The 23,802-nt window shown below is 40.0% G+C and overlaps 1 long non-coding RNA gene across 5 annotated transcripts in view; it reads left to right on the top strand.

Annotated features, from left to right (window-relative positions):
- Positions 1-64: 64 nt before the first annotated feature.
- Positions 65-23,802, top strand: part of LOC115496204 (uncharacterized) — a 39,801-nt gene continuing 16,063 nt past the window's right edge. Inside the window, exons 1-7 of one of the 5 annotated variants that reach the window (XR_012057290.1) lie at positions 65-2,910; positions 9,633-9,722; positions 15,245-15,388; positions 18,330-18,441; positions 18,777-18,887; positions 19,000-19,093; positions 23,507-23,711. This is a non-coding gene — a long non-coding RNA (uncharacterized lncRNA). Of the gene's footprint in view, positions 2,911-9,632; positions 9,723-15,244; positions 17,036-18,329; positions 18,442-18,776; positions 18,888-18,999; positions 19,094-23,506; positions 23,712-23,802 lie in introns of all 5 variants that reach the window. The other 4 variants (XR_012057291.1, XR_003961605.4, XR_003961606.4 and 1 more) reach the window with 4 other exon arrangements.

Here is a 23,802-nt window from a genome sequence, read left to right as displayed (position 1 = left end):
TACATTCCAGACAAAGATATTCCTGCCAGTTCTGTGTTGTAGTTCAGAATGAGATAAAGTGCAATATCATTCAATTTACATGTAAAATGCAAAATGAAAGGAATGATAAGTGCATTTTTCCCCTCTAAATTCAGCTTATTTCTTGGTATCTTGTCAAATGGACTTGGTTTATCCTTTCTTGGTAAAAAAGCACTGTGCTTCAGCAACTAAATGATTAAAACCTGTGCAGTTTGCTTGGGGAACAAGTAGCAAAAATGTCCTTTGAGCAGTGCTCTGTGAGTGCTCAGAAGTGTTCCAGTTAGTTGATGACTGTCCTCACTGCATGTTCACTTTCCTCACTGTAAAACCTAATTTTGTATTACCTCCCATGTCAACTGGCCATTCATCCAGCTCTCTTATTGTCACTCAACAGTGGTGGCAAGCCACAGGAACAATCACATCCTCCAAGACTGAAATGAGATGTTTTTTGTTCCAATAAGAAGGACTGGCTGATCTCCAGAGCTTATCTGTCTCTATCTGCTTTTCTGCCAGAGCTTTCTCTTGCTCCTCCTCTGCTCTTAGATCAGTGCAGACGCCTTCATAATCATGGAGGTGCTTTCAATGCCTTATTATTTCATAATGAAATTCACTCTTTTTTATTTACACCCCCCGGCTTTCATATATAAAAAGCTCTTGAATCAGGACATAGGATGCTGGGAGAACTGATATAGGAACTTGATAATTAGATGAAGACTTCTAATCCCAAAAACTGCAATGCTGCACCAGGCCCTGATGGATTTGGCACAGACAGCATGCACTGCTGGTTGACTCTGGCATGGCTGGGAATAGGTGTTTGTGGGCCTGCACACAGCCAGGACAGATATTAGATGTTTCTTATTTCTCTCATTTTGTACAGCTTCCTGTGCCAGCTGTAGTCACTCAACAGGTCCTAAAACAACCAGCCTTCTCTCAGAAGTTTTTTTCCTTCCAGAGCAATGGGTCCCCTTTGAAGCATGAAGCTTATCCTAGAAGGCTGTTCTGATGCTCTCTGTTGGATTAGATGTTGAAGGAATCACCAGCACTTCAGGAAATCCCATCCTAGCGGGGTTTAGGCAGATGTGCTGGCTAAAATTGCATACCAGGGATTTAAGCAACTTCCACCAATCTGAAGGAGCTGCCTGGCTCTTCAGAGACTCCCTGGCTGCCAACAGAGGCCATCACACTACACATGAGTGCTTGAAAGTCCCTGTAGATGTGGCAGTAAGCTGCAAGGCGAAATGATCACAGCTGGCCACTAATTATGTGTGTCACATTGTCTGGAGAACAGAGGGAAAGACCTAGGGACAGATTTGTGTTGGTGCTGAGCACACTCACAACTGATCAGGAACTGATTGCAAATATGCTTTAAGTACATGTAAGACTATAAAAAGGCAGTTTTAAAAAAAAGAATGTGGCACTATAACTCTTTTGATGGAGTTATAATCCATAAATTAAGATAATACTTTTGGAGCATATTTCTATACTTTTGATACCCTTAACAAAATATTGCACAGAAGTCCATAATTTAAGTACAAGTTGTTTGAAGGATTTATTTCTTTAAAAATATAAGCAGGAAACTTTCACTAAAGGTCCTTTATTTTTATTTTGAAAATTATTTCCTTATCAACTTCTTTGTACAGTCTAAAAAGTGGCAAGGCAAACACCTTTTATATTTGCTACAGGCTCCACTGATAATTCAGGTTGGTCACCCAAGACTGATCAGCACAGCTTAAGTTCTAGCTTTAGATACTCCCTGTGCCTAAGTTTCTTGAGTGTAAAGGTAGAGCTGGTATACAGGTTGTTAAATTAGCATTATTTTAAAAGTCCAGCAAGAATTTGAGGTTATCAGTTCTGGAAAGCTATAAATAATTTTAAAACATAAGACAAGAATTTTTGGATTCCTCAATACTAACTTGTTAATGACTTTAAATGCTCCATTGTCAATTTGTTATAGTTCAGGATGTGGAGTGATTTTGCAATATATAGATTTTCTTCATATAAGAATTAAAGTTTTATTTCACATACTCTTTCCCTTGCTCCCCCCCTCCCCACCCCATGCATAATTCTCAATCCAGGAATCCAGAATATTTCTGGGTGATTCCTTGGTAAATAATAGAGAGATACTTTTTGTTTGGCAGGTAAGAGGCAGGTACTTTTAGAAGTATGTTTTTTTCTTTTTTCCCCTGATCTCAGTCCTTGCTCTACAGGACTTTGAGGACCTGCAATTATTTCTACCACCATCGGAGAAATCACTTAAAGGCAAGGGTTTGCTTAAGTGTTTTACTGATTGAGCTTTTATTGTGCTGGAGAGTATCAATTAAAAAAAATAAAAAAAGTCCCGTCTCCCTCCTGATTCAAAACATCTAAAGAAACTGAGCACCATACAGAGAAGTTAAACCTCTAGAAAACATTTTATGAGGCATTTTAATGAAATGTGAAGGGTACTTCTAAAATCCTTAGCTTTCATCAGCCCTTGTCTCGTCTATCAAAACACCCAAGTTAATCAAAAACGGGAACAAAACGCGAGGAAAACAAGGATCCGGCAGGCGGCTCCGGCAGGCGGCACTGCTCGGGATAGCTCCAGCGGAACCCAGCGGCACCGCCGCACCGGCGGGAGGAGAGCTTTGCGTTCTCCCGAGAGGTTTTTGCTGTATTTTCTTGAAGTAACCAAGAGTTTGTTGCTAGCGAAAAAAAATAATTGTACGCACTGCCGTAATGGTGGCCTGCTGGCTGCTGCTTATGCCTGTTGCTTCACTTCGTGATAACTCTTCCCTCTGCCTGTTTTGGTTTCAGCAGCTTCAGCCTTCGTTCTGCCAGGTCACTGGTGGCGGTGTCAGCGCTAGGAATTCCCTTCCTGATCCCGCCTGAGCTGCTGTGAGACTCTGCCGAGGGGTGAGTCTGCCCTTGGATGTGCATGTGCTGCTGATTTGCTTCCATAAAGGGAAGCAGGGACCTAAATGCTCCCTCTGCAAAGGCATTCAGGGACTGGAAAATTTCACTTTCAGATACGTTGGTGTCTAGAAAAATCCTTTGTCCTTAATTACAAACTCAAGCTTCCTTGAATGAGAGTACTCGCGGCATTAGACTGGACATGGTGCTCATGTTCGGGGTGAACAGAGTTCCTTGCCTGTTTTTGTTTCCTATTTTTATTTGTGAATTCCCTTCTCAAGTTTGGTGCTTAAATCACACCACTCTTTTCATGTGAATAAGCAGGCATTTTTTGCATCACCTTTTGACTGGTGGCTTTGGCTACTACTCTTATTTCTGGGAGGGGACGTGTGAGTGCCCTCAGTACCTCTGAGATGTAGGGAAAGTAGACATTACCACAAGGAACAGCTTTGATATGAACTGCTGAAGGCAGTACACAGCTACCTTCCTAGGATTCTGTAATCTGAGGGACCTAACTTTTAGTTAATTCTTATTATCAAGCAGATGAGAACTCTGAAAATAGGTATCTTCCCTCTTGTTCCCCTGGGTATAACAAACCATAAACTTTCTGGATCCTTGTGCTGGAAGGACCTGCAATTTTTCTGCAAGTTGCCACAATCATCTGGAATGAACTCTCTCTCTGGGGTAGATAATTCTTTTTAGTTTGAGAACAGCATGAGGAATTCTGGTCTTTGTTCTCTTTTGGACTCTTCAGCTGGGAAACAAGTGCTGTTTTAAAGTGTTGTGGGTTTTGTTTTTGTTTTTTTTTTTTTTTTTTCCCTGAGGTAGTCATTGACCTGTTGACTAAAACTGGATCTGAGTGACTGGTGTAATCACTAGCCCTGTTGCACAGATTATTCTCTCCAACACTTGAGCCAACATATTTTAAGACGAATTGTATAAAATGGAACGAATAGACTGGGAGGATCACATTCATACATCCTTGTTGAAATTTCCATTATGTGGTTGGAAAGGCAGAAAGAAATCTTCCCAGGATTTGGTGCTCTAAGAAAGTGTAAGGAGAATTTGTTTGGCAGTGAGGGTAGCCCCCTCCCTTGTAGGTTGATACATCCTTTCAGGAGAGAGCAAGACTGCAAGTGCCAGACTAGAGGTCAGCCCTACCCTTCTCCATCAAGCCCCTGCTGTGCAGTTCAAGCAGCTCCCTGCTCAGCATGCAGGTTTTCATAGTTCCTACTTTTAGCCCTATGTAAGATCCAGCCCTCTTTGCTTCTGCAGGTCCCAGCCTTCATTGTATCCATTTTGTTTCCCTCCATTCTTCTTGACACTATCTGGTTTTGTTTTGGTTCTTGAATAGAAGACTTAAAAATCCCAGTTTCCCCATTTCCCCCCCTTTTTTTCATCATCTTCCATCAGCACACCCAAGGGGCAACTTGCTGGCAATGTGCTTTGCAAGTCAGCAGGCTCTTGAAGTAAACAGCATTATTTTTCTCCTGACTAGTTTGACTGCTAGGAAAAACAAAGTGGAGTGGAACATCTCTTTTATAGATGCCCAAGGGCAAGACACTCTTGGAAGGACCAATTCCCTGATTGTAAGGTTCTGGGGATTATATCCTTAACAAGAGAGACCTGGCAACCATGTCCATTATTTCTTTGGCACAACCCTACTTAGCTAATAGTGAATTGTATTCCATCTTGTTGGTACTGGCCAGACATGGAGGTGGGGGAGCGTTGCCTTCAGCTGCTGTGCGTAGCGTGACTGCGTAACTGGAATTGGGTAAAGCACAGGCTTCAGCAGGGATGAATGATAACTTACTTCTCAACTTCTAAAGGCTCAAGAAAAATAGCCTTCACTGAGCACTACTGAGCAGCTTGTTCCTCCAACATTTCTATTTTTAAAACTTTCAGTGGCAATTTGAGCTGGTGTTTTCCAAGTGCATACAACAGCTGTCTTACTTTGCTGTGTGTCACTCTTCAAAAAACCAAAATAAGACCAGCCAGAGACCAGGGAACACTGGATTCTCCACTATCTCTTACCCCAGGCAAAAGATTCCATAAAAACAAAATTTCAGATAAGTAAATATTAATATTGTCCATTGCCATTTCCTACTAAAATAAGTAGTTTGAGGTCATCTTTTCTGTATTAACAATGTATGGCTTAAAATACAAGCACTCTTTGTGCTTTGTTATTGTTTGCACGACTGAGTGGTTTCATAGATATATGCTGCAATGGATGGCTTAGAAATTAAATATAAAAAGGCAGCCATTGCCACTGGGGAATAGGGTACCCTACCAATCAAGACACAGACTCCACTTACCAGGCTTACAATGTAATACTCTTTTAAAAATTTATTTAATGCAGGGCTGGAATTTATGCATCATAAAGGGATGAGGCAAAACCCAATGTCCAGTCCTTTTCAGCCTTTGGTAGAAACTTTGACCATTAATACAATAATATATTTAGTTGCCTAAATTTGTAATGTCTGTTGCAATTTTGCCTGAATGTGAAAACAGAGGCCTTTCTGGGCACCCTGTTCTTACTTTTTTTTCTGAATAAGAATGTCACGACATTGTAAAACCTATGGGCACTTCCTTTTCTTCTGCTCCTTAATTGAACAGCAGGATACATTTTTAACTGCTCCTTCATTGTGGTTCTGCAACATGCACAACACTGTTGTCTTGTCTTTCTTTTGTCATTTCTCTTCCTTCCTCTTTAGAAATTTTATCTCCCAAACAAGGTGTAGCTCAAAATGGTTTTTCATCAGAGAAAATTTTAATTCCTGTTTCTGTTTGCCAATTGCAAAACATAATAAATGTGTTTGCCTCTGGGCTTGACAATAAGCTCAGATATTAATTCTGGAACAAGCACTTTCAGAGTTGCTAGGCTGCAATTATAGTTGTGTTAGCAGGTGTGAATTATTTAGTTGAAGTCAGAAACCAGTCTTATTTAGAATAAACAAGTTTCAGGTGCAGTTTGGCCATTCAAAATGTGTTAACTGCTTGACAGAGTAGGTTGTATCATTATAGGTTGGATTAAATTTTGCTGAAATGAGTATATCTTTCATTTAAGGTAGGTTTATGAAGATCATGGGCATACATTTCAGCCTCAAGCAGAGGCAGTCAAGGCATCTTGGAAATGTGATATGTGCAGATGAGCTGGGTCTATCTATTATTTTGGAAGTACCGGGTATGTGGATGAGAGAATAACTCTAAACGATAAAGGAAAAAAATTACGGTGAATATTGTATAGCATCTGTGTGTGGTCATGACAAGAGTGGGAGTGATGGAGTTTAAGGGTACAAAGCACCATGCATCATGAGATGAGCCTGGCTAAAGTTTTGTAGCTGGCTGAACTTATTTTGCACAGCTCTCTTCTGCTTTAGGGAAAAAAAGTGTGCTCATCCATGGCCATGTCCCTTTCACCTGTTTGTTTGGTAAATACTCAGCAGATGAATTTGCTGAGAGAATTTTAGTGAAGGAGGAGTGAAGGGACAGACAAACACCAAACAGGCAAATATTGGAATTTGAACCTGAACCATTGTCAGAAGTTACCCTGGCAACAACCTCCTGAAGTTACAGGTGGAGAGGGAAAGAGAGATGCTGTCCTGAGGATGAATCAGTGAGTTGCCTAATCTGGGATAACCAGCCTCAGGGAAGCTGTTTGAGGATGGATTGTCCTCTGAAGATGCTGCTGTGCAACTAATGTTGCACATTATTCATTGCTCAACTGTTTCACAAATAATTTTCAGTAGCCCAAGAAGGGCTCTTACAGGTTCAGTGGAAGACTTTCACTGATTTTGCCTCTCTGCAAGGATAAGGTCTTTGAATCACACAGTGCTGGCTGGTAATTCTCAGAAGGAAGAAGCTGAATTGATTTTTCTGGTTCTTGCAGCCAGGGAATGGAAACAGTTTGTGTCATCTTCTTTGGACATTGAAATAGGAAAGGTTAAACAGGAGCAGGATGCAAGTAGCAGTATGAATTATAAGGGAAGAGTATGTAGGGTGTAGTATAGTCACTTCCATGTTACTTCAAGGGTGGAAAGACAAAAGCAGAAACTTAGACTTTTTCTTTCTGTCTGGGAATTCTTCTAAATAAAAAGTTATATCAATGATGGCTAACTGTTTCACTGGGTTCTCTTTAGTGGAAAAACTTACAAATCCCCGACTCTTGGTTTGTCACACAAGAGGCCAGACTGAGACGTAACTGCCTACTTAAGAGAAAAGAAAAAAAGTGAAATGCAAGTAAAAAAAATGAATGAACTCTTGCTTCAGTGGAGATAACTTGGCATCTCTATTCTGTTCTCTTTAGTATATTCAGAACCATGCCCACATGCAGGTGCTCCAAAATCAAGGTCATCAGGCCCGTCTGGTCTCCATGAGATGCACTGTCTGTGTATCCCCATGCAGGATGATCCAACAGCAGCTGGTGGCTTTATGACTCTTGTTTCCTTGAGCAATTTACCAGGTATTTGGCTGAGACTCTGGAAAGTGCTGATAAGGGAGTTTGGTTTTCCTCAGCAGACCAAAGAACTTTCCTGCTTTGTTTAGTAGAGCCTGCTGAGGCAAGACTGTTCATGGTGCATGAAAAATAAACTACCCCCATAAAAGTTACAGCCAAGAGAGCTACACACTCTCAGCTTCTTGGATATGATGCAGGGCTTGCTGCAAAATGATGTTGGTATTGAAGGAGCTTAGTAACTTCATGGTTTCAAAGTAAATCCTAGTCAGCACTAATGACCAGTTATTTGCAACCAGCTGGTGGCTGTGCCAGTTTAATCCTTATGAAAGACATATTCACAAGTGTGGGATGAGAGAGGGAAAACACTTTCCTGTTGCCATCTCTAATAAAGCAGTAAATATAGTTGAATGCCAAAATAAAGAATGTGAATTTGATTTGTCCTGCAGGAGATTTCTGATGCAGAAGCAAATCTGTCTGGTGGCTGAATAATTGATATTGTTGTTTTTAACCCTAGTGTATTGCCTGTGATGTGGTAAACATAATTTCTTCACAGGTTCTCATCCTGATTTCTGCCAAATTTTGTTCTTGATTGTCCATCTGGCTGCTATTAACTTAGATTAGAGTCACTGCCATGGCTCCACAGGTAGTAATCAGGCACAATTTATTTTTGTCCTAGATACATCCTCAATCATAAATATTAAAATTTGCATAGAATAATTTTTCATCCTTAAATGTCCATCCTTCCCATAGTTTATAACCAATAGACTGTGCTTGCACACAGCCCACGCACACAGAAACAACAAAGGACCAGAGTAAGTTTTCCTGCCTTCCCTGTCTTCTTACCTTTGATGCAGTTATTTGTTGTGCAGATAGATCAGAAACACATCTTGTGTCTGCCTTCTCTAGTCTTTGCCTATACAGCTGAGTAAGTATGTCAGGGGTAACTGCAAAGCTATGGATTTATTGCACACACAGGACAGAAGTAATCAAAGTACCAATATGCCATTCGTGAGCCTTGAGACACAAGCCAGATGGAGCTGTGACTGCTTAAGACATCTTTCTTATGTGTTTAGCTGCACCTTCAGATCAGAAATTCATTTTTGACCATGCAGGCTAGTAGAGATGAGATGTTCCCTCTTGCTGCTGCATTTCTTGGTGTTTTATTTCAAAATTGTATAAAGTCCATATTTTCTTGTTTGACCCACCACAGTACATTTAACAACACAACTTGTAGTGATGATGCCAAAAGGGAGTTATTTTCCAGTGATGCCTTTTCCACAGAAGTCTTTGGACACATTCATAAGAAGAGGAAACCCAAGCATACACAGCCATATGAGACTGTAGGGTACAAATGAAATGAATATGGGTGTGGAGAACATAGACCAAAAATTAGAGTATGTTTACAGAATAGATTTCTAGTCTGGTAAGAAAAGCTGCATCCTCTTTGGCAGAAAGCACTACCATTTCCATCCTGTCTGATGACAGGGTTCATCAGAAACAGGTTTGCAGCAGCTTTTTGATACAATGTCTACATGGACTTCTATGAAGATGCACTTATGCAAGCCAAGGTCTTTCCTTTGAGCTGCAGTTTATTAAGCATAAATTGAAATAAATGGTCTTTTTGCTGTTTTAAACAGCTGGGAAGAATTTTTTTAAAAGGTCAGGCTTGTGGTTGATGAATAAAACATGGCTCAATGTGATACCATTCAGCAAGGAAAACTATGGAATAATTTAAATTTTTGCACACATGGACTTTGTACACTGGTTGAAATCTATTATAAAGTCGTGAGGGCACATAAGAAGTAACTATCATTAAAAATTAGAGTGAATTGTTGCTGTTAGAGGCACGTGAGCATGGTTATTAGGAATAGTTTCTTCCTGTGGGAGGTTTTTCTTTGTTCTTTTTCCCTCCCCAAGCTCATCAAAGGACAAAAGCAGGGAAACATGAGTGCAATGGGTTGATTCTTTTTTTGTGCAGTGGAACCTAACAGCAGTAAAAACCCTTTGTAGGCTAAAATAATAGTTCTTTAAAAAGAATTCAAAGATAAGTACATGGGCAACATTAGAAAAAAAAAAAAATAAAGAAGGTTGTATGTAATTTATAGGCTGGTTGGGTTTCAGTGTGCTCCCAGTGTGCTCCATGTTTAATCTGCCACATACACACCCTCAACTGATAGCAAGGTAGTCTTTCTTAGAATAGCTGCTTCAAGTGAAATGCCTTATATATTCATCAAAGCCACATTTTTCACTTTTGTTTTCAATTTTACAGAAGTCGGGGACAGTACCTCATTGTCTGTGAAGACAGTCTACATTCTGCCACTACTTTGATGAGCTGGTTACTGGGCCACTGCTGCTAAAGGTACCTTGCAAACCTTTTCCTCTCCCCAAATTAAGCCAAATTGTAGCATTGCATTGAATACATTGAGAGGTGATATAAGCATATGCTTAAAACTAGTGATGGCCTTGAGTAGTTAGTCCTGTGTGCTCATTCAGACATAGCCAAAATAATTAGTGTTAAGTAATGTTGCTTTCTTCTCTTTATTTCTCCCTTTTTTCTTGTTTTAAGTACTTCTGCCTTAAACTTGCTCATTCTGCCTTTTAAATATATTCTTTGGATCACAAGCAACTTATGAGACATTCAGTATATTTATTATTTAGTTGAAGTGATTTATGATCCTTTCTGGACACTAGAATATTTGGAAAAGTATTTATGAATTTACATAGACTCCACCTTTAAATTGAAAGAACAACTGCACAAAGCTATTCAAAACTTTTCAAAAATATGCTAATAAAAAGCAAGATCAAATAATCAACAAACAATAAAGAAATGGCAAAATCCAATATTGTAATTTTTAAAGAGCTGTGTGTCTGGCAAAAAGAGACAGTATTCATGGGTTTGTGAACACTGAGTGAAGCTGAGGACAGTGTGGTTGGCTTTAAGTAGCATAATTTATTCTGGTTAAAGTGCTTGCATGATGGGACCTGTGGGATCATTTTCTGTAAGTGAAAGAAGACTTCCTAAATAAGGTCAACTTGTGTCTGGTCTTTCTAAAGCAGTTAGCATATGTGATGGCTCCAAAGAGTCCTGACGATTGCCTTAGGCTCTACATGAGCCTTTTTTGTCTATTTGATCTCTGCATTCTTATCTGGTCTCAGACTACTCATAACATTGAAATTTATTATTTAATGTCTCATTTAAATGGCCAGAAGCATTAAATAGATTTACATTATGTTTAAGTTTCACTCCCAAGTAATTTACCACAAGTTTAGTGTTACTTTCCCCCGCGGTGTTTTGACCCTGGCTAGATGCCAGGTGCCCACCAAAGCCCTTCTATCACTCCTCTCCTCAGCTGGGCAGAGGAAGGATAAAACAATGAAAGCCTTGTGGGTTGAGATAAGGAACAGGGAATGATCACTCACCATTTATCATCATGGGGTCCTCCAGGGGCTGCAGGTGGATCTCTGCTCCGCTGTGGGCTTCCTTGGGCTGCAGGGGCACAGCTGCCTCACCATGGGCTGCACCACGGGCTGCAGGGGAACTTCTGCTCTGGTTCCTGGAGACCTCCTCCCCTTCCTCCCTTCCTCTCCGACCTTGGTGTCTGCAGGGGTACTGCTCTCACTTACATTCACTCCTCTCTCTGTCTGTAGTTGGTGTGGTGCTGTAACTTTCACCCTTCTGACAATCTTTTCTCCCAGAGGTGCTACCACTGTCGCTGAGTGGCTTGGCCTTGGCCAGCAGCAGGTCTGTCTTGGAGCCGACTGGCAGTGGCTCATTGGACATGGAGCAACTACTGACAACTTCTTGTGGAAGCCACTCCTGTATTTCCTAGCTATCAAAACCTGGCCTCTTCTCCCAGGCAACCAGCAACAGGACAAGAGGATGTAGACTTAAGCTGTACCGGGGGGATTAGGTTGGACATTAGGAAGAGTTTCTTCACAGAGAAGGTGATTAGACATTGGAATGGGCTGGCCGTGGTGGCGTTGGAGTCACCGTCCCTGGAGGTGTTTAAGGAAGGGCTGGATGTTGCACTCAGTGCCATGGTCTACTTCACAAGGTGGTGTTCAGTCATAGGCTGGAGTCAATGATCTCAGAGATCTTTTCCAGCGTCAATAATTCTGTGATTCTGTTCCATCCTTGATCCTCTCCAATTGACTTTCTATGTTGCACACAGTTCTAAAACAGCTCCTGACAAAATCTCTCATAAGTAAGTCTTTTTAGCCAAAGGCCAGAACAGAAACTTCTCTAATTGACTCCTAACTATCCCACTGTTCCTGAACCAGCTTGTCACTGGGAAGGAGCATGAATATTTTATAATTACCTGCAGCCCTTTCTCCTCTTAGGGAGTCTGCCTCACCTGAGATAACTGTAGGTTGCCAACTTAAATGGTAGGTTTACAAGGCTCTGTTAATTCACTGCTGTTTGGCCTGTGGGAGAGTGTCTTTCTGGGGAGCTGAGAAAGATCTTGTTACTTCATGAGAAATGCATGGTCTTTGTCAAACCTTTGGTCTTTGTCAGGCTCTGGGTTTGTTTATTGCTATTTCACAGAAAGGAAGTAGTGTATGTTCTATGAGAACATGGCCACAAGTAGTGCCTGGATGTTGGTTTGGTTTAGAAAGCTGGGGAAGAAAAACAAAGTAGGTGAGAAAATCAGGGTATCTAGGTGTTTGGAGAAGAGAGATTCAGGAGCAGGGATTTACTTCTGCATTGATTGACTGTATGTGAGATGTGAGAATGCTTTCAAGAAGAGACAAACAGCTAATTGCCTGCCACTGTATGTTTTGTATTTAAGTGGTTTTATTTGGTGTAAAGCAATGACAACGTAGCTAGGCAAAGGGACAGACAATTGACTGTTAAGAAATGAAGTCAGACTAAATATTGAAAAATGCTAAACCAATGAGAATATGATTGTAAAAGATCAACCCCTCTAGGAGGCACCTAATTTCTGGCCATAGTCTCCTGCAAGATGCTGTTCTTTCTACAGAGTTTAATTTGCAAATAATCTTTCTTTCTCTGCTAATGTCCTGCAGTGTAACCCCCAGTCCCATCAATAAAAGATGTGGTGATGAGTCACACATTTCTTGCAGTCATCTCATCTGCAATAAAAATTCAGTTCTCTGACAGGTCACAATATACAAATCATATCAGCGTGCAGTTAAGGTTGAGGCTACAGACCAGTAATTTAGGGGCAAAGTAAAAGACATTAGATGGTGTAATAGCCTTGAAATCAAGTATTAGACACAGACAAAATTCAGATTTCAGTTTATAAACAAAATACATTTGGGTGTGGTAAGCTTGGGAATATTGGCTCTGCCCTCCTGCAACAGCAAGCTGCAAATGCATTTGGTGTAAATGGAGAAGCCAATTAGGCTGTGTTCAGAGTCACTCCATTTCGAGCTGAAATGAACAGTTGGGTATTTTTTCAACAGGTTTCCAAGAAGCAGATTCTGTTTGGACATGAAGCAAACTGATAATGACTTTTATTAAACCTTTCACTTGTCCTACTTGTTACCTTTGACATATAAAAGATTAAACTCTCATTTGTAAACTGATAGTCAAAGAGCTCTGAGCAAACTTTGCCCATGGAAATCTTAAAGATGATTAATGCCATTTTTGCTTGTGTGTCATGCAGTAGAAAGAGACTGCTTTGCTATTTATTTTATTTATGCTGTTTAGTTTCTGAGAGGGAAATATGGAAAAGCATTCATCAGAATTTCTTATTCAAGCTCTCTGTGAGCCTCAAAGTGTTCTGAGAGGAATCAATACCCAAAACAAGATTTTTATTTCAGTTTTGTATACTAGAAAGTTTTCTATTTTTTTACTGTTAGAAAAATGCTGTTAGTCCGGCCAAACCTTTTAAAATGCTAGGTATTGAAAAATAAAAGGAAGTGTGCTATGGAGAGATGAGTAGTTTGCATACATGTTGTGGATACCTGTAAATGTGTTTTCTGGAAAAAGAAAAGTGATGTATATGTGGAAGAGACTGTCATTTTTGTTAGGTTTCTTGTTTTTTCTTCTGCCCAAAGTTAGTATTCCTGTGAATGCTAAAATAGTGGGAGAGATGTGTATACTGCATGCACAGATATCAGTGCCTGTGGACACAGGAACAGCTTTGCTTTTCATGTCTTGGATCCCTTATGGAAACAGAAAAAAGGATGGCAGGAGTGTACCATGGCAGAGGTACCATGTGTAGATTCTAATGAGACTTAATCAGATCCAGACTGAAATATCTACATTTAGGTAGAGGCAAGCAGTTTCCCCCAGTGAACCAAGGGCATAGTTCTGTTGAAGTGCTGGTGAGATGCCCCAGTTATTCTGGTGGCTGCTCTGGAGGACCTGGGCCTCTGGTATGTCCTGTCCTTCCTCTATTTTCCAGCCCTCCCAGGGAGATGGCAAGGCTTTGTAACAGGCATGGTGTTTTGGCTGAATTAAGTTCTCCACCTACGCAAAGAGTACCTGCTTTAAACCCTTGCTCATATGAATCTATTTACGTGCAAATGCCTAAATTTAAGTGCTTGCATCTTAAACTGAAGTCTACCCCTATTCTGGCTCCAGGTGAGCTAACTTGGCCAAGCTCTCTGGGTAGCCAGTCAGAGCAGCTGCTGTATCTCACATCACTGTGTTGCTTGGAAACTTCTGTCTGTTTTGTTTAGGACCACATGACTTTCCTCCTAATGCTAGGGAGCTCCCTACTCTGCAAGTATTTCCCCTGAAATCAGTAAAACTTCTTGCAGGAGGAGATATCCCTTCAGGTACAGAAAAGTTTGTTTCCTGGGAAGTACTCCCTGTGTGAGGGATTTTGTGTATCTGGAAAGAACAGTAGTTGCTGCAGAAAGGTAAATTTTTTTCAAGCATTCCCACATATTCATGTTCTACACACCCTGATTTTTTAATTAGGAGCTGCTGTGAGCCCAGGCAGCCTGTGCCACTTGTTCCCAGCCAAGGGAGGGACTTTTCTGGTTTTGAGTTTATGCATGGGTTCAAATGAGTTTCATAAGCATGAACAGGATGATCTTTGCAAGTAAAGCACTCATGCCTAATTTAAGGGAATCTATGCTGAACAGTGACATAAAATTAATTTCTTTATTAGTTTTCTGAAAACCTATAATTCAAAGGTAAAAGTTTGAAAGGCATTGGATTGAAACTTCATAAAATGTAGTTTTTGTATTTCATACATCTAAACACACACATAAATCTAAATTAAATCTAAATCTAAATATGTATGTTAATAGCAAAAGGCAATACAGGAGTAACATCAGACCATTATAGAATGAGGATGGTCACCTAATAAACAGGGACATAATCAAGGCAGAGGTGTTTAATGCTTTCTTTATCTTCCACACCGATGATGGGCTAAGGAAATGCCAGGCCCTGAGCTGGAGGACAATGGCTGTGAGAATGATAAACTCCCAGTCAGGCCTGAACTTGTACAGGATCTGCTGCTCCAGCTGGATCCCTATGAAGACTTTAAATTCACTTTTTGAGTGTGTATAAAGTGTCAAATTTCTGGTAATTCAATAAGTCTGATGAATACTTTTTCTTATTAATTTTCTCACTAATTTCTTATTAACCTAAGGAATTTGTGGTTGAAGTGGCCTTGAAAAGTCCAAATACTCATCACATAATGTGGGGTGACCACTCATCTTTTCTCATTCATTGATTTCAGTGTGGGGAAAGCTCATACTGAACTTTCCCATCCACATCAAGACCCTGAGTCAAACCCCTTGCAGCATTCCCATGTTCAAAGAGAAATAATGCCTCTGTACAGCATTTCCAAACTGCATGGCCATTGTCAGCAACTTTTTTTTTAGTGCCATTTAAATAGTTTTCCTTGGCCAATTATATGAAACAATTAATACAAGAGAGATATTCTGTTTTTACAGATGTACTTCAGCTCCAGCTCCTACTGACAATCATACTGTGTCTCCAATGAAAGACTGTGGTGAGATTTGGTAACTGTACTGGATGGGTAAACAGTGGCATTTACTGAAAAATGTGCATTTGTTAGAAGGTTTCAACCCATGCAGGTACATTGAAAGTTGAAGGTATTTCACTGGCATGCTGGGGTTTTTTTTCTTTCTCCAGTAACAGCATTTAATATATTGAAATTAGCTTTGTTGAAGCATGTTTATTTATTGATGATTTGGGGATATTTTTGCCTAGCAAATATCCAAATCTTTTTTTGTGTGTGCATACATTGTGAAGCCATACTTGCTGTATTTTCATATTCAGGAGATTGTGTTCTATTAGTTTAATTAATTAGTACTTTTTGGTAGCAAACCAATTTGAATTGCTAGACAGAACCAAACATGTTAAAAAAGCTCATAAATTACCTGTTGTGATCCATCATCATTTATCTTTTTACTTAGATCAAAGGAAGGGGGTTGCAGATTGTCCCAGTCAGTGTGTTAGTGTGCAGAAGGAAGGATTTATTGTTAGATGTCTCCATCTGGGCACACAGCTTGGACTGGGAAGGATGTCCTAGGGGAGCACTGGGCACTGAGCTCCTAAAACGGTAATCAGCCCACAGTTTGAACAGTGACCCTCTCTGTGCAGAGGATGGGGATCCTCAATAACCCCACATGGAGGAGCCTGGCAAGCAGCCTGCTGAGCCAGTCTGTCCTCTGCCTCAGAAAAAGTGCCTTTCTTCACTGGGGACTCCTTGAACAAAACTCATGGAAGTAAGTGCTGTGCTCATTTTTATTCTAAGTATAGCAAGGGATCACGATTGTATAATGCCACCAGAGGAAGAAGGTTCATTCTCCATAGCAATAAGCTCAGGGTTCAGAACAGTCATCTGTGATGTGATAGACAGAATTTCAGTCCCCTCTCCTGTCTGATGGGAATTCAAAACTGCATCTTCCATCTTTAAGGAAAATCTCTGCATAGCCCATTGGGTGTACCAGTCCCTGCTATAAAAACCTTTTGTACCACTTGTATAAAGACTGTTCATTATAAATCAAGATGTACCTAAATAAGCCTCAGAGGAGGGTTAGTGCTCTGTTCAGCATAATGCTTGCTTCTTTTCTCTGTGCTGGTTTTTCCAAAGGAGAAGTGGTAAAATTGTCTGTCTTCTGAAATGGCTTCTATGTTAGTGATGAGCAAAGAGTGGGGAATGAAAGTTTGAACCTGTTTATGTCATTGAATAAAATTTATTCTTCTGTATCCTAGATGAATGCTTTGGTTACTAAGACTGCAAGGAATTTGTGTTGCTTCTGCACTGGGTCTCATGAAGTTGGTGTTTTTGTTGTATTCTTTTTAGCTCAAATCCATCAGAGACGGCGAGAACCTGAAGAACATAGGAAATGTCCTGCTGGGCTTGATAGGAGTCCTGTGGCCCAGGGCTTGGTCTGAGATCTTGATCTCTCATATTTCCACCTCCCCAGGCTCCTGGCTGTCCAGAGTGGCCTGTGTTAGGAGTGTTAGAGAGTACCCCTGCTCTCAGGGTCCTTTTTTGGATCTCATTTCTTTGGAACACACAATACTGTCTGCCCTCACCACTCCCTATGGCAGCACCTTGCAGAAATCCTCTACCAAGCATTTGACAATTTTCTTGAATTCAGACTGGGCCACATGCTGCTTCAGTGAAACTCTGTCTGGCTTTGATGAGCCACTGCCTGTGAGCCTGTGTGGGCAGAGAGGCATGGGGGTCCTGGGGACAGTGATTTCAGCAGGTAAAGCACAGACAGACTCACTGTGATGTGATAGCAGCTGTGAGCTGGTGGCTGGGTTGCAATGTATCTCCTTGAAGTCTGATTTCCAAATCAGTCCTGGATTTGGAAAGTCTCTGTGACTTTTTCCCTGCACCCTTTCCTCTCTCAAAGAGTGATGCCATGTTTCCAACTCTTCTTTCAGCAAAGGGACAATTACAGACTCTAAACACAGCTGATGAATAAATGTGTGGATTTTTCTAGCATAGACCATCTTGTGAGGGAGAGAGGAGACGTAGCTGTAATCAACACATTGTGAATTAGACCTTGCTCCCCAGTCTCATGTGTCTGTCTCATACTGCTCCATGTGCTTATGGGCAGCAGGAAACAGGAGGGAGAATGTAAATGAAATATTTGATGAACTATTCCTTTCTTTCAGACTGTAGTGGAATCAGCATGCAAATGCCATTCTGTGTTTTATTTTTTTGCACTGACAGTGTAGCTACACAAAAATATTATGATCTTCTGCTGCCAACTGCTACTGAATGAATTATTCTGAAGCATTCTGATGCCTGTCTTTGTCACAGTCTCCTATTTCAGTCCCTGTCATGCACTGTGCCTATCATTCATTATAGTTGATGGGTTGAGGGCAGAAAGGTGTCTCTTGCCTTGTTCTCTGGAGAATTTTGTCTTGTCTGTCTCACCTTCAATCACTGCTAATAGTTCTGCTGGAACAAATTCAAGAAGGGGCTGTGAGGAGATGATGAAAATATTTCACAGAGCAGTTTTATTTTAATAGCTAGTTTTAAAAATGAATTTGCTGGAGCAGACCAAAATGAAGATTGCTTAGAGAGATTTTTTTTTTTACAAGCCTTTTAATTAATTTGTTATTGTTATTAATCTTTAAGCCCTTTGCATTCCTGTTACATTTTTCCTGTGAATTGCCATGTAGGATTGGGTTTACTGTGATTGACCAACGACCATTTATTTTATGAATTCATTAGGATGAGTTACTGTTTAGCAAAGACTGTGTTGGAGGAGAGAACAAAATAGCACCACAGCTTTAGGATGTGTTTTTGCAGGAGGCTTTCACAAATTTTCAACTGCTGCTTCTACCTTGTTTTTTAAGCAAGGCTGTGGCTTTGTGGTTGTTTGTGGCAGGTCTCCTGTTACTGTTCTCATGCCCTGCAAAAGTCATAGTGGAGGAGTGAGACAGAGCTCACCATTTTGGCAGGAGCTCAGTGGCACACAAGTGAGGGTGGAATCGGTGGACTGTTCTGAAGGTTTTTAGGTTGTATTTATTATTGTTTGCTTGCAGGACTTCCTGACCTCTCCGTTGCACTAGAAAGACTATCTGAAAAGATTGAACCAAAAATCTAGTCCAAGAATTTAAGAAATACCATCGTGTGTAAATGTTCATAATTAATTCTGTGAGTATTTTTTCAAACAACTGTAATTAATTGTATGAGGTAAGAGATATATTTGGTTAGCCTTACGAAAGATTTGTGTTTCAGTCAGCTGTACAAATAAGTATCAAGTGATGAAGTATCAATAAAAGGAGAGACCTTTTGACATCAGTAGTTTGAATTACTATTAGCTTTTATGTTGGTCTTATTTCTATAAGCATACTGGATACAAGTTTTTAGGTAGCAAGAAGGGGTTATAACTCATTTCAGGAAGGAAGGCAGGCGTCTCTGTTGATATTAGTATAACCTGTGATTTAATTAGATTTTGTGTTTACATCCCATATTTTTTTTACAAATAGTAAATTGTGACAGTGCAAGAACTGGATCAGAAGGATGGTATTAAAACCCTGGAGTGAGACTGTGAGAAACAGGCTCCATACCTGGCTGCACTTTAGGCTGTCTTTGGCAAGGTGGGCAAATCATCCTGCATGACTCTTGCCAGATATATCCTTTAGAATATATATCCTTTGGGACACCAAAGAGATTTGAAGACTCATTTCTTCTGTCCCTCTCTGTTCATAGTGTCAACCTGAGATGTCTGTGGCTCAGTGTGATTGTCTTCTCAATATCAGCACCATGACAATGAAATGTGAACTTGTGCACACTTTCCAGAGTGGTAAGAAGAAATTAAATCTGATTTGAAGAAACTAAAGGTACTAAATATGCTTTTTCAGATTACATCAGTGACAAAAGCAACAATATCTTTAATTATTTTTCTGTGAGTTTTTAGAATTTAATTGCTTTGACACAAACACTGGATATTGAAGCCTTTTTAAATTCACTGACTGAAGTTCTACCTTTTCATATTTTATTTTTTCCCCTGGGATTACAAGATTATTATTTGTTTGAGAAAAAAATATGGCATTTTGGTGTTAGGCTTGATGAAATCATTGTCTGCAACTCTCAAGACAAAAATTACTTGAAGACAGATCATCTTGTTATAGGAGGCTTGCTTCAGCAGTCTGGAACTTACAACCAATTATTTATGTCAAGGCATTAAACCACCTTTTCAGTCAAGACCAGGTATGAAGTAGTAAATTAAGTATGTTTTGCCAGATTTTAATTATTACTATTTTAATTAGTTGCAGAAACATGCAGTAATTATGTTAAACGTTGTAGTTGAGGAGTTCAGAGATTAAACTATTCAGGTAATGATTAATGGAAATGCTAGCTGAACCTTTGTCCCTTATGTTGCTAATTTTCAAGGATCTATGAATGTTGCAGTCCTTTTGCTGGCCTGTCACTGAAAGTTGCACTTCAGGGGCACACCCAGTGAGCACTGGCTGCTCGTAGGCTTTTGGGTCCTGGAGTTGTGAAAATATGAGATAGTTCTTCTAAATAATTGCTTTTTAACATGGTGTAACATACAATTCTTTATTTTCTTATGTTGTCTGAGTAAAACCCCATGTAACATTTTCTGTTACATGTGTCTGACACAGAAAACAAGGTTCCTCTTTGATTAGTACAGAAAAACATGGATTCTGCCCTGTATGAGGAATGGAAGTGGTGCCTGAGTCTATGTTTAGATAGACTTAGCAGTCATTAAATTGTTTTGTCTTGTCATGAAAACTTATCTAGGAGAATTTCATTCAGAGTGACATAGGCAGAGGTTGCAATCTCTGGAAAGCACCAGACCATCACTTCTAGCATCTTCCACCCCACACCCCACATTTCTAATCTCACTAATAGTATTGAGACCACTCCAGCTCTTGTGGAGCTCAGAGTTGGAAGACTGCAGAAATTCATATTTCAATTTCAGGTATGGGCAATGCTCCTTCTATTCTGGTTCCATTGGAAGAGACTTAAAATGAGTTATCCTTTCCATTAAGCATTCCTCTGCTTGGAAGCATAAATGTAATTAAGATTGTGGGCCTCATGACTCTTTTTAATGGAATTAGATCTCATGACTCACTCGGGCATTATCTGAAGAATGGCTCCCCATACAAAATGACTCAATCACTAAGATTGCTGTCTGGCAGCATGCCAAGATATTAGGACCCAAAGAGCTAGCACTTAATCTAATTCAGGGACATCTTTAATATTTTTTGAACATACATGCATGCATATTCCAAATATCTTTCCCTCCAAAATAGAAGTTAATAATTTATTTCAGGCACACTCTGCACTCTGAGATGTCTTACAACATTATTGATCCTTTTAAAGTAATTGAATTTAATTCTGAAACATTTTGCAAAATTTAGATGAAAAAATAGTGCATACAAACCAGGACAAAGTTCAGGGCCATGAGGAGGTCACTGAGCACTGAAAGCCGCAACTACCAGCACTTTCATTTGTTTAGCCATTTTTCCTTTTTTTGCTTTCTTGATCTCAAGATTGAGTAAAAGAATTGGGTCAGACTAAATATCCCATTATTAAATCCCCACCATTACATCAAGTCAAAAATGATTAGGAAAATGTGATAAGAAGCAGTAAGCTTTCTTGGTCGATGTCAAATTGAGCCAGCAGTGCCCTGGCAGCCAGGAGGGTCAACCCTGTCCTGGGGGGCATCGGGCACAGCATGGCCAGCCGGGCAATTGCCCTGCTCTGCTCAGCCCTGGGCTGGCCTCACCTCGAGTGCTGGGGGCAGTTTTGGATGCTGCAGTATAAAAAAAGACATAAAGCTATTAGAGAGTGTCCAAAGGAAGGGAATAAAGATGGTGAAGGGCCTGAAGGGCCTTGAAGAGAAGCCTTATGAGGAGCTGCTGAGGTCACTTGGTCTGTTCAGCCTGGAGGGGACTTAGGGGAGACCTCACTGCAGCCATCAATATCCTCATGAGGGAAACTGCAGGGGAAGTCACTGATGTCTTCTCTGTGGTGACCATTAATAGGCCCCAAGGACAAGGCATGAAGCTGAGTCAGGGGAGGTTTAGGTGGGATATCAGGAAAAGTTTCTTCACCAGAGGATGCTTGGACACTGCAACAGGCTGCCCAGGGAAGTGGTCACAGCTTCAGCCTGACAAGAGTTCAAGAAGTGTTTGAACAATGCTCCCAGACACACGGTGTGACTTCTGGGGCTGCCCAGGAGTTGGACTCAATGATCCTTGTGGGTCCCTTCCAACTCAGAATATTCTAGGATTCTATGATTCTTGTAGTATCTCTTTCACATTCTGAGCATAGGTAGTAGTGGGACTTCTTGGTCTGAAGGCTGTTTATATTTAAAATCTCCTGGTGGATTAATCTTCCCTGAATTGGTTCAACCATTTTTGCTCCCACTTTATCTTCTTTGGCACTCAAAATACATTTATGTACTATACCAAGTTCTAACCTATTTCTTAGTTTAAATCTTGTCTTCTAGTGAAAGGAGAAGAAATATGCTATAACCATATTCTTAAAATAATTTATGTATGAGATGACACTTGCATAACAAAAGGCCTAATTTTCAAGTATGACGATTTGTTACCAAAAGCTGATGGAGTAAAGAGGAAATGCAGGTTCTACCTGTACCTCTGCAGAGGTGTTGGATAAGACTTCATCCAGTTCTAGGTGTCTTGATTTAAATATGCTGGCCAAGATTTTAGTGTGTTCTTATTCAAATTATTGCCCCAATTTATTATTTCTCTGTTGCCAGAAAGCTGATATTTTCTTCTTATAAAAGGAAGAGGGAATAATTATTAAATTAATGCAATGAATCATTATCAAAATAGTTTCTATCAAGTATAAAATTTCTCATGGTGCCAAATGGTGAGCAATGTCATTCTTCATATTTGTTCTAACCTGACAGAAGCCAACTCATCTTCATTTATGGTAAGTCAGAATGGGGTACTTTCAGTCATCTAAAATGAAGTTGTGTGGCATAACACAGAACTTTGTGAAACCTCAGTGGATATACAAGAATCTAATAATACATATTCAGTAATCATGCAGGATCCTTTTAATTGCTGAGAGAGTTTTCCCACATGCTGGTGCTGAAAGTCTAAAAAGATATTAAAACAGTGGAAAAAACTTTCTAGAAGAGATGTTTTCTGAGGGTTTAATGTAAGCAGCAACTGCATGCAGACAACTTCAATGTCATTTCAAGAAAACAGTGTCTGCTGCCTATTACATCTCTTCTAGGATGTGTGATGGATATGTTGCACCAACAGGCACTCACCTACAGACCCAGCTGAAACTTGAGACTGCCAATAACCGTAGGTGTTAAGCCTAAGCTTATCCACTGCTGAGATAGAATTGACATGGCAAATTGTTTTGTGCTTCAAGTAAATAGCAAGAGAGTTTTAAAAAGTAATAATTGTTAAATTTCGTCATGATCTGTTGATCTGTTGTTCAAGTCAGTGAGTGAAAAATATGTCCTTTCTGAAACAGACAGGCACTTTCCCATGGACCTCAGTAGGCCAGGCTACAATGTATGGCTTGTAGAATTATTTGCCTGTAGATAAAGCCCATAATATTTAAAATGTTTCAGAAAAAAATGGTAGCATTATTATTTCTGATTTATAAAGCAGAAAACAAGAGCCACCATGGTGAATGACTGATAATTCCCACACTCTTAGCCATGAGCTTTTCTGGCTCCCTAGGTGGAGAGTCACAGGCATGGTTGATCAAAATAATGTGAAGCAATATGCACATTATTGGAAACTTCACCACTTGGCCCCAAAAATGCAAGGAGCCAGGTATCTAAATGCAGGGTCATTTGTTTTCTTACTTCATGACTTTACAAAATGTTTGGATACCTGTGGCTAAACAGTCTAATCAGTGAAAACTTTTGATTGCTTTGAATGCAGCAGCCATCTGAACACACTAAAGTGAGTTAGTGGTTAAATGATTACTGATGCATTTACCCACAAATGCCTTTGACCACAAGCTATGGTTAATTTTGTTTTCAACCCATATTTTGACTTAAATCCTTTCTTTGAGTGCTCATAATAACTGTTAGTATGAACATTCCTTAAAGTAAGTGTTTAATTTTTTGAACCAATGGCATTGTCATAAGGAAACCAGAATCTTGGTTTAACAGGAGGCAGCCACACCTGTGATAAAATATCTTACCATAGATCTTTGACAACTTTTTCTGTATTGTTCCTGACCAAAGGGGTGGAAGATGGGAAAGGTCAAAGTCCTACAATTGGAATGCTGGACCTCCAAGTTATGACTCTTCCTTTGGGCCAGTCTTGGTGTAGCAAAGGTTCCTATGAACTGCGCTGAGGGATACTGCTGAGTGCTCCAACTGTCCATCTGTCCTCCTTTACTCTCTGCTGCCAGTAAAGCAATACAAAAGAAATATTGTGTGCTTTCAGGTAAGTGGAAGAGATATATTAGGAAGAAAAAAAAGAAACAAAGAAAGAAAAAAAGGAAATACATCTTTCAATTATGAGGACTTTTTAAAGC

This window comes from Taeniopygia guttata, chromosome 1, assembly GCF_048771995.1.
Source record: "Taeniopygia guttata chromosome 1, bTaeGut7.mat, whole genome shotgun sequence".
In the NCBI taxonomy this organism is placed as follows: Eukaryota; Metazoa; Chordata; class Aves; order Passeriformes; family Estrildidae; genus Taeniopygia; species Taeniopygia guttata.
This window is presented reverse-complemented; position numbering and strand designations above follow the sequence as displayed.